Source organism: Erpetoichthys calabaricus, chromosome 14, assembly GCF_900747795.2.
Source record: "Erpetoichthys calabaricus chromosome 14, fErpCal1.3, whole genome shotgun sequence".
NCBI lineage: Eukaryota > Metazoa > Chordata > Cladistia > Polypteriformes > Polypteridae > Erpetoichthys > Erpetoichthys calabaricus.
Window position 1 is genome coordinate 19,369,214 of NC_041407.2, and position 13,980 is coordinate 19,383,193.

The window sequence follows — 13,980 nt, forward strand, 5'->3', positions numbered from 1 at the left end:
GCAACACATATGAGCTCTATGGAGAATACATTTGGGCAATGCAGAATTGATGGTTGCAGGATAATACATTTTATTTATATAGCACCTTTGGCATACTCAAAGTGCTTCATAGAAATTTAAAATGAACTACAGAGCACAAAATAAAATGCTGAATTAAAATAAATACAGGAAGCACAAAGCATCAATTTAGAACAAGAATCAATACACCAGAATAAAAAATATATACAAAACACAACAAATAAAAATCCAGAAGAAATGATACCTACACACATCATTCTGAGCACCTGGACAGAGAGAGTAAACCGAAAGAAGGGTCAGTATGTTAGGCTAAGTTAAATGTGTCCCTGAACAAGTAAGTTTTAAAGCTGTGATAAAAAGACTAGAAGGAGCACCAGCCAGTAGGGACTTCCAGTAGTTGATGTAGGATGTAATAAAAGCCTGGACAAGTTTCTCAGCATTAGAAAACGACAGGAATGGGTAAACCTGGGATATGTTACAGAGGTGGAAGTAAGGAAGCTTCTTAATGTGATTTATGTGGGTAGAATAAGAAAAGAAGGAATCTAAAATGACACCAGCATTCTTAGCAGGAGAAGAAGATCCAATGACATCATTACCAAAAGTGGTTGAAAAACAGATAATTTTCGTAGGCTGTGATTTAGTGCCAAATAGCATGACTTTGGTTATGTGGCAATTTAATTTTAAAGAGTTCTTTTCCATTCAGATTTTATTTTACCAAGGCAAGTTGTGAGCTAAGAAAACTCTGATAAAACTAACTTGTAACACTGAAATAGATAGGAGTGTAATCTGCATTAAAAAAATGACACCCATGTCCAAAGCTACGAACAATATGGCCAAGGTGAAGCATATAGATCACAGGTGTCGAACTCCAGGCCCTTTTCCTAATCAGTGACCACTTTTCACTGCTAATTAACTCCTTTTCCCTTCATTTTAATAGCCCTGTTTTTAAGGATTCAGTCCTCTCAATTGATTCTTTTCTTCATTAAATGGCAGCCAAACAGAAATGTGACGTGAAACGAGCCAACAGATGACCAGCTAAACAGGGGTTTCAAACTCCAACCAATTTCACTCCAACCAGTTTCTTAATGAGAAGCCAATTCTTGCTGTTAATTAAACCTGTTACTTAATTCCTCGGCTTGCTGCTGCTCTCTTTCTGCTATAGCAGATATTTCCCAAACTGTTGATTTTCTGTTTCTGATTATTGACCTGAGAGATCAACCTTACTGAGACCCTCATCTTTCTTTATGTTCAGATAATGTGGTTAGCTGATCACCTGTTTGCTCATTTTGTGTCTCATTATTGTTTGGCTGCTAATTCAGGAAATAGAAGGAACTACGGGGTCTGAGTCAAGTTAATTAAAACTAAGGCAAAAGAAGCTAATTAGTAACAAAAACAGGTCACTAATTAAAAGACCTGCAGCCATTGCGGCCCTCCAGGACCAGAGTTTGACACCCCTGATATAGATAGAGAACAGCAGAGGGCGAAGGACCAGAGCCTTGAGAAGCCCCTTTTGTAATTAGTGCAGAGATGGCCCTGCTGTAGACAAGAGTTGTTTAGTTTTTCACAATCAGTCAGATAGGACGTAAACCACTGGAGGGAAGTGCCAGAGATACCCAGTATGTTCTTCATTCTGGACAGTAGAATGTCATCACGCTTCACAATATGAAGTACGACACTACGGTCTAACAGAATTAATACACTGGTTTACCATAAACAAGTCATCAGTTACGTAAAGAAGAGCAGTTTCACAGCTGTGCTCTGCTCTGAAACCTGACTGAAAGAGTCCCAGCAGCCTATTACTTTCAAACTCGCCAGAATCAAGGCAAGGAACCAACAGATTGTGCAACAGTGTCTCTACCAAAAATATTCACTGCTGTAAACGCTAGGGGTCACTGTTACCCCTTTAACCCCAACAGACAGATGCACAGGACACAGGGTAAAAACAAAGAGAAGTATATTAATTCCGATTCTTCTCTAAATAGTGCCTTCATGCACCCCAGCCAATTCAGCAAACACAATTCTCAATAAGGATTCCAATTCTCTCCTCCACACCTCCCAGCAAGCGCCGTCCTACACCTCCTGCCTCCGGCTCACTTGCTGGGTTCACAGCAGTCCTTCAAATAGTACTTGACCTGGAAGTGCTTCTGTCCTCCCATCCATGTGACTCGCCAGCACTTCCGGGTCAGATGGAGAACTTGCTTTTTCTTCAGCCCAGAAGTACTTTGGGGCTTCTGTCCCCGTGACATTGGAGTACTGTACTTCCGGGCTATGCAGACAGTAAAAACTCTCAGGTGCCCCTCCAGCATCTCCTGGCAGCACCCACGGTACCCAGCAGGGCTGTGAAGCCGAACTCCAGATCCCATGGTGCCCTGCAGGAATCCGGGGCACCACTATGCTGCAGGGAATTCACCATCTAGCGTCTTGGGGGAAGGCAGTGTCCCAAAGTAGCTGCCTTCCCCCATCCTTCCATTCTTGGTGCGATGGATGGCCATGGACGCTCAATCTACAGCGATATGTCACTTTACATAAATCAATGTGTGCCAATTCTGGAGCACTGACTGTAGATTTTTGGATGTAGGGCACCATTTACTGCATACATAAACCATTAGTCCCATCTGGACAAGTTTCGGGCTCAGTATGCTGGAATGGTCATTGGGTCATCTTTAGCACTAAATACTGCTTTTCTTTAGAGGCAAACGAATACCAATACCCCAATTTGTCAAGCATCTCAGAAAAGGAAAACCTGCTCGAAAGTCTCAGAGTGAAGCAAACGCATCCTATTCTTAGAAGCAGGAGTAAAAACATGTTATCAATTTCTCTAATTTAAAAAACTACTCGTAACATCACAACGATTTAGCAGGGCTTGTAAACTGTTCCGATTTGTTACAAGCAGCCAGAAGTCTACACACACATCCTGAGAGAAGCTGAAAGTTTTGGAAATGCTGGACAATAATGAACTCATAAAAAGATTTTGAACTGACGGAGATGGAATAATATTTATAACAAATCTTATATGTTACCTGATCAATCCATCTACACAGAGAAGCCACACGCCATCACTCGAAATGCGTTGGTACCGTTACATTTTTGCCCACAGGTCTAGCAATGTAATAGCAATATTATGACACAATTAATCATTTCTCAAATTTTACACCAAAACTTTCAATACCTTTATAACACATTATATTACAGAGATGTATACATTTTCCCACAACTGCATGTGAGGTAATATTAAAGCAGGCTGTATTCACGCAAATCTGCATGCACATAAAGATCATTGCCCCAGGAGTGGATGAGCATGCAAATATGAATCGCAAGTGAAATCACAGTATCAACACATAGGTGGCGGTCATGGATGCAAACTGTATTTTAGTGGCAGGCATTTTACCTTGAAGATAACTGGGGCTGGATGGGTGATTGACAGCAAAATGTCACACAGATACACTGAGCTCTGCATTTCACGAATCCTTGGAACATTCGCTACTCTTTACAAGCCGAAAAAGGTTCAAGAAGACAGGCGTAAACTCCTAGGGCATTGGCATAAATAAAGCCTTGCAGATGACAGGGGTGGGGGAAAAAAAATCAAGAAAAGAGCAATGGAACATGAATCTGGAAGACAATCAGGAACAGTGAACACCACTTCAAAACCAGCGCTGTGGCTAGTTTCAAGGTAACCATTACTTTACGAGGTGTTTCCCTTAGCCACAACAGCAGAAAGGTGATTCTTCTGAAAGTACGGCTGTAAATGATTCACTGTTAAAAGAAACATGCCTGCTATTATTCTTAACTCTCAATCCGTGTGTGTCTGACTTTAAATCTCTTTGTTCGTTACTGTATTACTTGTATTCTTGTTGTGAAGTAGCCAATAATTATGTGCAGCTTAGCACAATGTCATCGCCTCATGTTTTTATTTGATATACGGGTTGTCCATTTGCTCTGGTATTATAATTCACATCCAATCCTTTCCCCACACTGCTGCCAAAACCCCCCACTCATCTAACTGACCATTCTTACATTCAAAGTGGTTTGCTTGAAAAGTGCAACGATTGTCGCTACAGCACTGGCCTGGTTTAGCGACTCTAGCGTAGTCGTGTCAAGGCTTAGGTATCCCAATGGGTGTATTAATTTATCGTTATTTTCACTCATCCATTACCTACCTTACGAAATTATCAGTCAACAACAACAACAACATTTATTTCTATAGCACATTTTCATACAAAAAGTAGCTCAAAGTGCTTTACATAATGGAGAGAAGAAAAATAAAAGACAAAATAAGAAATTAAAATAAGACAACATTAATTAACATAGAAAGGAGTAAGGTCCGATGGCCAGGGTGGACAGAAAAAACAAAAAAAAACTCCAGAAGGCTGGAGAAAAAAATAAAATCTGTAGGGGTTCCAGGCCACGAGACCGCCCAGTCCCCTTTGGGCATTCTACCTAACATAAATGAAATAGTCCTCTTTGTAGTTCGGGTTTTTCACGGAGTCACTTGATGCTGATGGTCATACAGATTTCTGGCTTTTAATCCATCCATCATTGTTGGAACATCATGGTGCTTTGGGTAGATGGTGGTGGCGCACGTAAAGTCATTACCATTACAGCTATAAACCTTGTTCACATGGTCCAAGCAGGTGCAAGAAGGCTGCTACAGAATAGGCTGGTAGGTCCAATTTTCTTATTTTATGACTCATTGTGTATTTTTATAGTCATTTTTTATTTTTTTTTTAACCCTTCTACATGTTTTGCCTAATTTTTCAAATTTTCCTTGCAAGTCCTAGCAACCAGATGGACACACAGATACACACACACACAGACACTTGTCCTTTTACTAAGGTAGATGATCATGATCTTGTTGGTGAAGCCTTAGCATATCAGAAAACTACAAATCGTCACCATAAGCGCCAATCTGTAACTCGGGGTGCCCTAAAATTGTGACGTCATTCATTCACAAACAAACCCTACTAGGAGTAGGAGGGCACAAGTGTCCTACTCCGAGGCAGGGCAGATTTTTTTTCTTTATCCTAGCCGAACTTTCAGTGCAATCCTAGAAGTAATTCTGAGACGCTTCATAAATACAAGCAGAGATTTGCACACGGAGACAATACAAACAATAGCTCCGTCCAGGCAAATGTCAAAGGGCGAGACCTAAACCATTCACCCCACTACATGTCAGAGGCAGTCCGGTTGTGCAATCAAAAGGATCCGGTCACCCACTGTACTACCCTTCCATTCATACCTGCCTAATGTCATTCTCCAGCACGCCTGTCGTGACCTTGGAATGCCGACAAGGCATCATCCTTAACCTTTCTTGGACAGCTGTGCAACAGGACTCGTTTACCACAGAGCACGTGCGAGGAATGGTTGGACTTCTAATTACAGACATTTCGCCAAGATCCCCGTTTCTAGCGTTGCACAACGTTACAGGGCACTGTATAAACAACTTCATATCATGAAGCGCGATAGCTTCTTTCAACCGCCGAGCGAGTTTAAACCCAATAATGCCGAGGCCACGTTTTGAACCAAGTACATCACTCCTTTGGTCCGGTTTTTTTTTTCTCCTAAATACTAATTTTTACTCACCTTCCATGCGTTGCCGGGTCCAGTTTGTCATACAGTATACGTGACAATACCACAGTGGACGCCAAACGAGACGCTTCTCCATTTGGCTTGCGGCTCGCACCTGCAGTGGGGGCCAACTGCGCGTGGCCTGGCGCGCGCTCAGAGAAGCGAGAATCAGGCGCTCAGCTCCGCGCGCGCTCTCTCCTCCCGCCCTGGTCACATAACGGGAAAACATTATGAGACGTTCCAACCTCTCCCAATGAATCCGAGGACGAATAATGACTGCGTACGCACCGCTGCTCCTGGCGACCTCACTCCTTTCATTCAAGAATGCGGCTCAAAGAAATTTACATGTATTGCTCTGGAGCTGCTAACACACTCTGCCCCCCTACCCCCCCTTTTTTTGTACCTCATGGAACTGCTATCAGCTCGCACAGACTACTCCAAAGTTGACGTTAATTATTACAGTATGCCAAACAGCCCATCAATGTTTCAACGTGCCAAGGTGAAAATGGTTGCAGCAAAAGCCCCTATGAAAAAGTAACACGTTCATTCATTCAACTTGCACATTTTATTAGAGAAACGAAGGTCGCTCCCAGTTAAGAGGACACCACATTAATGCGATCATAATTATTTTTCGCACTCTGCGAGATAAAAAAAAAAAACATGTTTACATAAGCACATATATTTAAACATTCTGCACTTTCAACAAAAAACGCAAATGCGATTTGCTTACCTCGTGCAGGCTTAAAGAAATACAAAACAAATCGCTAAATCCAAGTAGCGCCACGAGTCCTCCGCACTGCCCCGTACAGCCAGACTCAGACTCTCAGCTTCGCTTTTGCAGACATCCCCCCTCCCGATCCCTCCGTCTCCTCTTCAACCGAACATGCCGCTAGTCTCAAATAAGTCCCGCCTTACTTGACCAATTACTGGATACCTGTAATGCCAATCAGGAATTCCGGATCACCCATTCGATAACCAAGCTAGAGTGGACCGTCCCACTCTCCCAACTGTAGCCGGGATCTGCTGTGCCACCTGCCGGATTTTTTTGTTTTGCTGACTATCCCAGTGGTCAGTGGCCTGTCCATCACTCATAGCCACTTGGCTGGTATGAGTTTGATCTTGCGCCCAACATGTGCTTAAAAAAAACTCACCCGCTTAATATTAATACCCGTACACATCATCGGTGCAAAAGGTGCAAACTGCAAGATTATTACCAAGCCGGCCTGTTTCTTTTATTGTCCGACTCATCAGATTTTCTCCCGTTATCCCTCACAATGACATCATTCCCTGCTTAGTAAAATGTGGCGCTGCAGCGACCTCTAGCGGTATGTCGATAATAAACTGCATTAATTGTGAATATTCATTACTTTTCGATAGAGTAGTGAGATGACCGATCGGCCGAGACACCGATACGAGCAGAAAGTCACGTTTTGTAGCAAAACTACCCCATGCAGTGCTGAGCGGCACATTGTTGCACGGTATCGCTTTAAAGAGATTCATTCGTTGACAGAGAAACCTTGGACAGCAAACCAAAAACTAAGTGTTCGCTTAACGTCCCCTTAAAACTTGATGGTCATTAAATTCCAAAGAAGCTTTAAAAAGAAACCCGCAGTCTTTTTGAAGATGACAAGTGATCCACATTGGAGTCTAGAGGCATTTGAGGCCCTGTTTTCCCATGGAAAGAGGTGGTGCAACATGCCTTTTCTCAGATAACCAGCTGCTCTAAATTCTTTCTCTGACTGGAATATCTCTTCACTGGCACCACAGATCAGGTCTACGCATTGTGGCTGTTTTTTAAAAATGCCTCTTCTGAAAAGTTGCATACTTGAGCTGAAGCCATTAGTCAACAGTGTGCCAATAAAAAACTTTTTATCTGAAGTATGAGACCCGACCTTGGAACATGGGTTTCTCAAGATTCCTTTAGCAAATCAGCAGTTGTGGCAAATAGTAAGAAGTATAATCTCAGAAATGTGCACTTAACAGACTGTGGTTAGCATCTTCACTATGACATTTTGTCAGATCCTAATATCCTGCTGTATTTCCACTGTATTTAGGTCATATTTTAGGATACTGCAACTCTACCACAGCTAAAGAGGGGTGGACCAGCTTGCAGGTCTGGATGCAGGTTAACGTCATACCCAGAATGGAGCAATTGCAGATTAAGGGCCTGCTCAAGGGCTCAATTAAGTAGACTCGCTTCTGCCATTTACGGGATGCAAATCGGCAACTTTCTGATTGTCAGCCAGATCCCTAGCCTCAGATCCACCACTCCTCCCCAGCTAAAGAGAACAGACTTAAAAAGTAACAGAAATTGGATTCAAAAGTTAACATTAATCAAATATAATTGCAAAAGTGTTTGGAAAAACTTTGGAAGTAAAGTGATGTGCAGAAGTGGGGATTTGCAGCTGCTAAGGAGAGACGGAAGGGCTTGTGGATAATGGGGAATGGGAAATAGGGATTTTGATGGGAAATTTGCCTTTAAAAAAAGGCATGAAAGTATCTAAAAAAGAATTTTCGTCCAATATTTGGGGGAAGAGTTTTTGAAAAGAGAATACAGGATTATAGATTATTTGAAAATGGAAATTTTAATTATATTGCATAAGTATTATTTGTTTTCAATGATGGGATTGACAAAGGTCTTGAAATGTGAATGTTTTTGCATTTTGTACTGTACAAATAAGAAGTTTTTATATCAAAAATCTATCTGGTATAGTGCCTTTCATTATCTATCTATCTTGGTATAGAAGAGTATGACCTAACTAATCAATTATTTTGCTGCTTATTTGAAATGTCTTGTATCCCACATTGTTATGTTTCTTTGTCTCATAAGCCTTGTAAGAGGCTTTAAGTGAAATACAAAATGATTAAGGTAATCAGGTTAAGAATAGGAAGATTATAATTAGTATTATAAGATGTTAATTGTATTAGGGTAGTTTCCCATTGATCATACTGTTATTATAATAATCTCTCATTTAGGTCAAATTCTCCTCTTGCTTCATTTCTATACATTACAATAGTGTCACATTTTTTTTTTTTTTTAATAAGATGGACACCCTTCTTCACTGGCAGTTAATCAATTAGCCTAACAGTGTTACATTTGCTTTGACAATACATGCCACTTGTTCTGGCAAATCTGCTGTTGACCTATCAAACCCCTATATAGATAACAATACTCGCTTTTTTTGCCTTTAGTTGAGATCATTCCTTTTGTTAATTTTTAGTTATTATTGCCCATCCATCCAGTCACTTTTAACATCAGCTTTTACCAAGTCAGAATTATAAGGACATGTTGTTTTTCCCAGAAGTCAGGTTCCATGTAGGAGCCAGCAAAAGATGGTATTCCAGTTTATTGCAGGCCGCACTTAACACAGATACACCCACCCAGACCGACTTATTCTAATCAATGAACAGCATTAAGATCGTGTCTATCAGCTGTGTAGAGAATACAGGAAGCAGCCAACCCAGGACTTGATTTTTAGCTCTACTGCATGAAGCAGTACTCCTTCCCATTTTTACAATCATTGTGTCATCTGAGTTTCATTTTTTTTGATAGATAGATACTTTATTAATCCCAATGGGAAATTCACATTCTCCAGCAGCAGCATACTGATACAATAAATAATATTAAATTAAAGAATGATAATAATGCAGGTGAAAAACAGACAATAACTATGTATAATGTTAAATATTAACGTTTACCCCCCCTGGTGGAATTAAAGAGTCGCATAGTTTGGGGGAGGAACGATCTCCTCAATCTGTCAGTGGAGCAGGACAGTGACAGCAGTCTGTCACTGAAGCTGCTCTTCTGTCTGGAGATGACATTATTTAGTGGATGCAGTGGATTCTCCATAATTGATAGGAGCCTGCTGAGCGCCCTTCGCTCTGCCACAGATGTCAAACTGTCCAGCTCCATGCCAACAATAGAGCCTGCCTTCCTCACCAGTTTGTCCAGACGTGAGGCGTCTTTCCTCTTAATGCTGCCTCCACAGCACACCACTGCGTAGAAGAGGGCGCTCGCCACAACTGTCTGATAGAACATCTGCAGCATCTTATTGCAGATGTTGAAGGACGCCAGCCTTCTAAGGAAGTATAGTCGGCTCTGTCCTTTCTTGCACAGCGCATCAGTATTGGCAGTCCAGTCTAATTTATCATCTAGCTGTACTCCCAGATATTATGTTATATTATGTTTATTTTTCATTGTGCTCTTGTGCGATTTTAAATGCAAACCTAGTTATTGTATTAAAGGAATTTTTCATAATTTAGGCACTGTATTGACGCTTCATAAATCATCTTTGGTGTTTAATGATTACTTTGCCAGCAATGTAGCAAAAAAGGAAAACAAAGTAATTTTCTCCAAATTCAGGTACACGCAAGTTTTAAAAAGCAATCCATGTTATGCACAGTGAAATATTCTAATTCTACTGAACTCACGTTGTGTGTTAAAAATGCAGTGGGTATGCTTTTAAAAGGCTGACTATTTAACTTGAAGAATGTATTTAACATTTTTATGTTTATTATTTTCAAAGTAGTTTCACTTTGAATAATTAATAATAATTCTTTACAGTTATATAGCACTTTTCTCAATACTTGAAGCACTTTGCATAGAAAATGGGGAGCCACTTCAACTACCACCAATGTGCAGCACCCACCTAGATGATGAGCCATTTTATGACAGTACCTCACCACACATTGGCTATTAGGTGGTGAAGGGGTGAGAGACAGACAGTCAGTCAGTCAGTTAGGGACAGGGAATTATTAGGGGAGCAGAATGTCCAGGCCATGGTGGGCAAGACGTCGTGATAGATATGCCTAACTCTTTACAAAGGATGCCCAGTGATCTTTTATGACCACATTGAGTCTTGACCTCATTATGTCACCTGAAAGATGGCACTAATTTATACTGTATGGCATCATTGTTACTGCATATGGGAATTGGGATCCACACACAGACTAAGAAGGTAAGTGCCCCCCGTTGTCCTCTCCAACACCAACACAAATTTTTCCAAGAAAAGATCTCTAAAAGACATGTTTATTTCCAAAAGTCCAAAGTTTACCACATATTATATTAATGATCAGTGGATTCTGTTCTCTCTCAATCTGAAAAGTATAAAGAGGCATGAATACCTTGATAAGAACTAATATCAGGCACTGTTGCAAAATGGTGTATTCCAAACAACTGCTGTAAATTTACTTTCTTTGCCTCCTGTATCCTCATTATATCCCTTATTTGCTGGTGCTAGTTTATGACAAATGTGTGTTGAGATTTTTTTTTTATGCAAGGAAAACAGAACTCTCGAGGTTAAGGCAGTTATACTTACTTCTCTTGGTGCTTGAGAGTGACAACATGTTGCATTTTGTTTAGCACGTGCAAGTAAGAACTTTACTGGACTCTGTGAATGTAACAACAAACCATCTTAATATAAGAACAAGTGTCTGTGTGTGTGTGTGTCCGTGCCGCTGGTTGCTAGGGTTCGCATAAAAAAAAAAAAATTAAAAATATGCAAAATACATAGAAGTTATATACAAAAAATAAAAATGTTAATAAAAATACCAAACCAGGGTTTAGAGATAAGAAAAATCGGTCTTTTCGGCCTATTCGTTTTTTCCGACATTGTATGCTGGCAACGATATTGTGGTAGCAACTTTCTTGCACTGCTAGGTCCACATGAACGAGATTTATAGCTTTAATGCTAATAATGACTGATAACTTTGCATGTTGGGTAATGGATGACTGAAACCAAAAATAAATTATTGTGCATATTGGGAAGCCAAAGTCCCAATGCAACTGGCCAATGCAGTACAGACCACTGCCTCATTTTCCCAGCAAAATATTTTGACTGTAAGAGTGGTCAATTTGATGAGCAACACAGAGTGGAAATAACAAAAATGGGAGGCTCTGACCGAGGAAGAAAAGGCCGCCACCAAGGCAAGGGATAGGGTGTGTGTTGTTATAGCAGACCAAATGGACAATCCATGTATGAAGCAAAAAATTTAAGATCTTGGTTGATTACTTAGATTTCAACCGGTGTTAGAGTGGGTATTATAATAGACTAGCTATACTACCAGTCTATGTCTTTTGACTTTTTTGCCTTAGACTTATCTGTTCAACTTACTAAAGATTTAATTTCAACTCTCAGATTTCATCTTGTCTATTTGTTTATCTGTTTGTTGGTTCACCAATCACACTAAAAAGGGTGAACCAATTTTCACACAATTTTGCATGTAGGTTGCTGTCTGTCCAACTTAAAACACAGCCTAAATGGCATTTCAAAAAGTTCCCTGGGGAGTCAGGTTTTACTGAGGGTCAACCCAAACACTGCATTATTCCAAGTCAATCTTAATTAAATTTTGCATTTATAATAAAGGTGAACCAAATTAAGATCCAGGCTATATCACATTTCAAAAATAGAACTGAGAAACAGGGATGTAATTGTTTAGGTTTGGCCCTACTTACAGATAGAGTGGTGGCTCTGAGGCTAGGAATCTGCACCAGCAGATGCCAGAAGTGACACTGGGCCTTTGAGCAATGCCCTTCACCTGCAATTGCTCCGTCCTGGGTATGACGTCAATCTGCAAACAGGTCCTCCAGCTTATAGGGAAAATTTGGGTAGTGGCAGGATTGGCACTCCAGCCACTGTAAAAAAAAAAAAAAAACTCACACTGTTCCAGTGTGGTACTGAGGTGTCACTCGCTGCACTCGGGTCCCAATCCAGGTGGTTCGTCAAGTGGTGGGTGCAGCAACACGCTATCGGCAGATGCTCCCAACCTCCTCCTACTTACAGTGAAGGCTACATTCTGTATCAGTGACTTCATGGAAATGATGATGGGTGGGATGGGCATTGTGTGATGGGTGACCAACACAAAAATTGTGCGTCACTCAAAAACAGCTATGACTATTTTCATAAAATCTTATATTTATATTATTGTTCATGCAATTTAAATCACAGATTTCGTTGAGTTTCAAGAATTTCACTGGGGAGTCATAAGGGAAACGCTAACACCACAACAACCATGCATTACTCCAAAACAGCTCAATGGATGTTCACAAGGTCGGATTTCCCATAAGGCCAACCTAGATCATGGCCTAGGGCACAGCAGTCAGAGGGGCGTATATACAGAAGAAATAACAACCAAATATTTACAAATTTTTCAGTATTATTTTGAAAAGGCCATATAAAATGCTGTTTTTTAAATTTACATCCATATACATTAAATAAATTGAGCGTTACATTTATGTTGCCCATCTCTACAGCTTGCGCTGTCTTGCTCAGTCACAGGCAAAAACAATTTGCTATTTCTCTCTCACACACACTCAGAGTAAAGCACGTGTTAAAGGAAAATTCCAGATTTGGCATTACAATAGTGATTCATTATGCTTATAACGCTTGACTTCTACATATCTTCTGATAGTAGGTACGTAAAATATATCGTTACTACTTTTATATACTGTTTAGTTTACTCAGGGCTGTAAGCCTGAAAGCCGCACTCGATTTCAATGACACAATTGAAGTCTTTACATGGACAAAAGCGCAAAGGAAGAAATTCTTGTAGGTATTTAAGACAACTTGAAGAAATTCGATGGAAAGTTTTTCTGTAGGTGTTAATGTGAATATGTGAATTTCCCATTGGGATTAATAAAGTATCTATCTATCTATCTAATGTTATGCAATTTCATAAGTAGTGTAGTAGTGTAGTTTTGAATTAAAAATATGTGGTTCAAAGATTATAAAGAGTGTATCAAGTACTTATATGTTTCAAAAATAAACTATTACATAGTAAATTAAAAATTATAAATCAACTTTTTTTTTTTGGGTAGAAGAATTGTGCGCTTTGGCCTAGGGCGTAGAAATGTGTAAATCTGGCCCTGGATGTTCATGAAATTTTGCATGAATATTACAGCTAAGCCAACATAAAACTTTTCAAAATCCATAAACTCTGTTATCATGAACTAGGATTCAGTAGAGGGAACAACACATAATCTAGTAGCTTTGAATCATTGATAAGGTATGTAAACTAGACAATTAGTCAACAAGTCATTCAATTTATCAATGTGTGACTAAGCATCTATGCGTGAAACCACATTAAACCAGGCAATACAAAGAAGTAATGTTCATGGCTCCAACCCAGGAATGAGTTATTGCAGTTATGGAATCCAATCATGCATAAAAAATGACAAAATCTTGACTCATTAGAGCAGAGAAATTGATACAGAGGCAGCGTAGATGATAGATGGGACACTAAAATTTCATCCAGCAACGACAAAAGGGTCAACATTAATATTATTTTCTTTCTTACCTTAGCCCATTACACAAATATACATGGAACAACACCGGATACTTTGGCTAGTTACTCTATAAAGCAATCAGGCCTAACTTCTCTAGGTTTTGCATTCCATTA

At 40.0% G+C, this 13,980-nt stretch overlaps 1 protein-coding gene across 4 annotated transcripts in view; it reads right to left on the reverse strand.

Moving 5' to 3' along the window:
- LOC114664469 (myosin-10) overlaps positions 1 to 13,980 on the reverse strand; it is a 149,704-nt gene that overhangs the window by 132,394 nt on the left and 3,330 nt on the right. For 2 of the 4 annotated variants that reach the window (XM_028818576.2, XM_051936285.1), the window contains exon 1: positions 6,314 to 6,449. The exons of 1 other annotated variant lie outside the window; for it this stretch is intronic. The gene's annotated coding sequence lies outside the window, so the exon portion shown is untranslated. Of the gene's footprint in view, positions 1 to 5,598; positions 5,893 to 6,313; positions 6,450 to 13,980 lie in introns of those variants that run through there. One more of the 4 variants, XM_028818578.2, reaches the window with a different exon arrangement.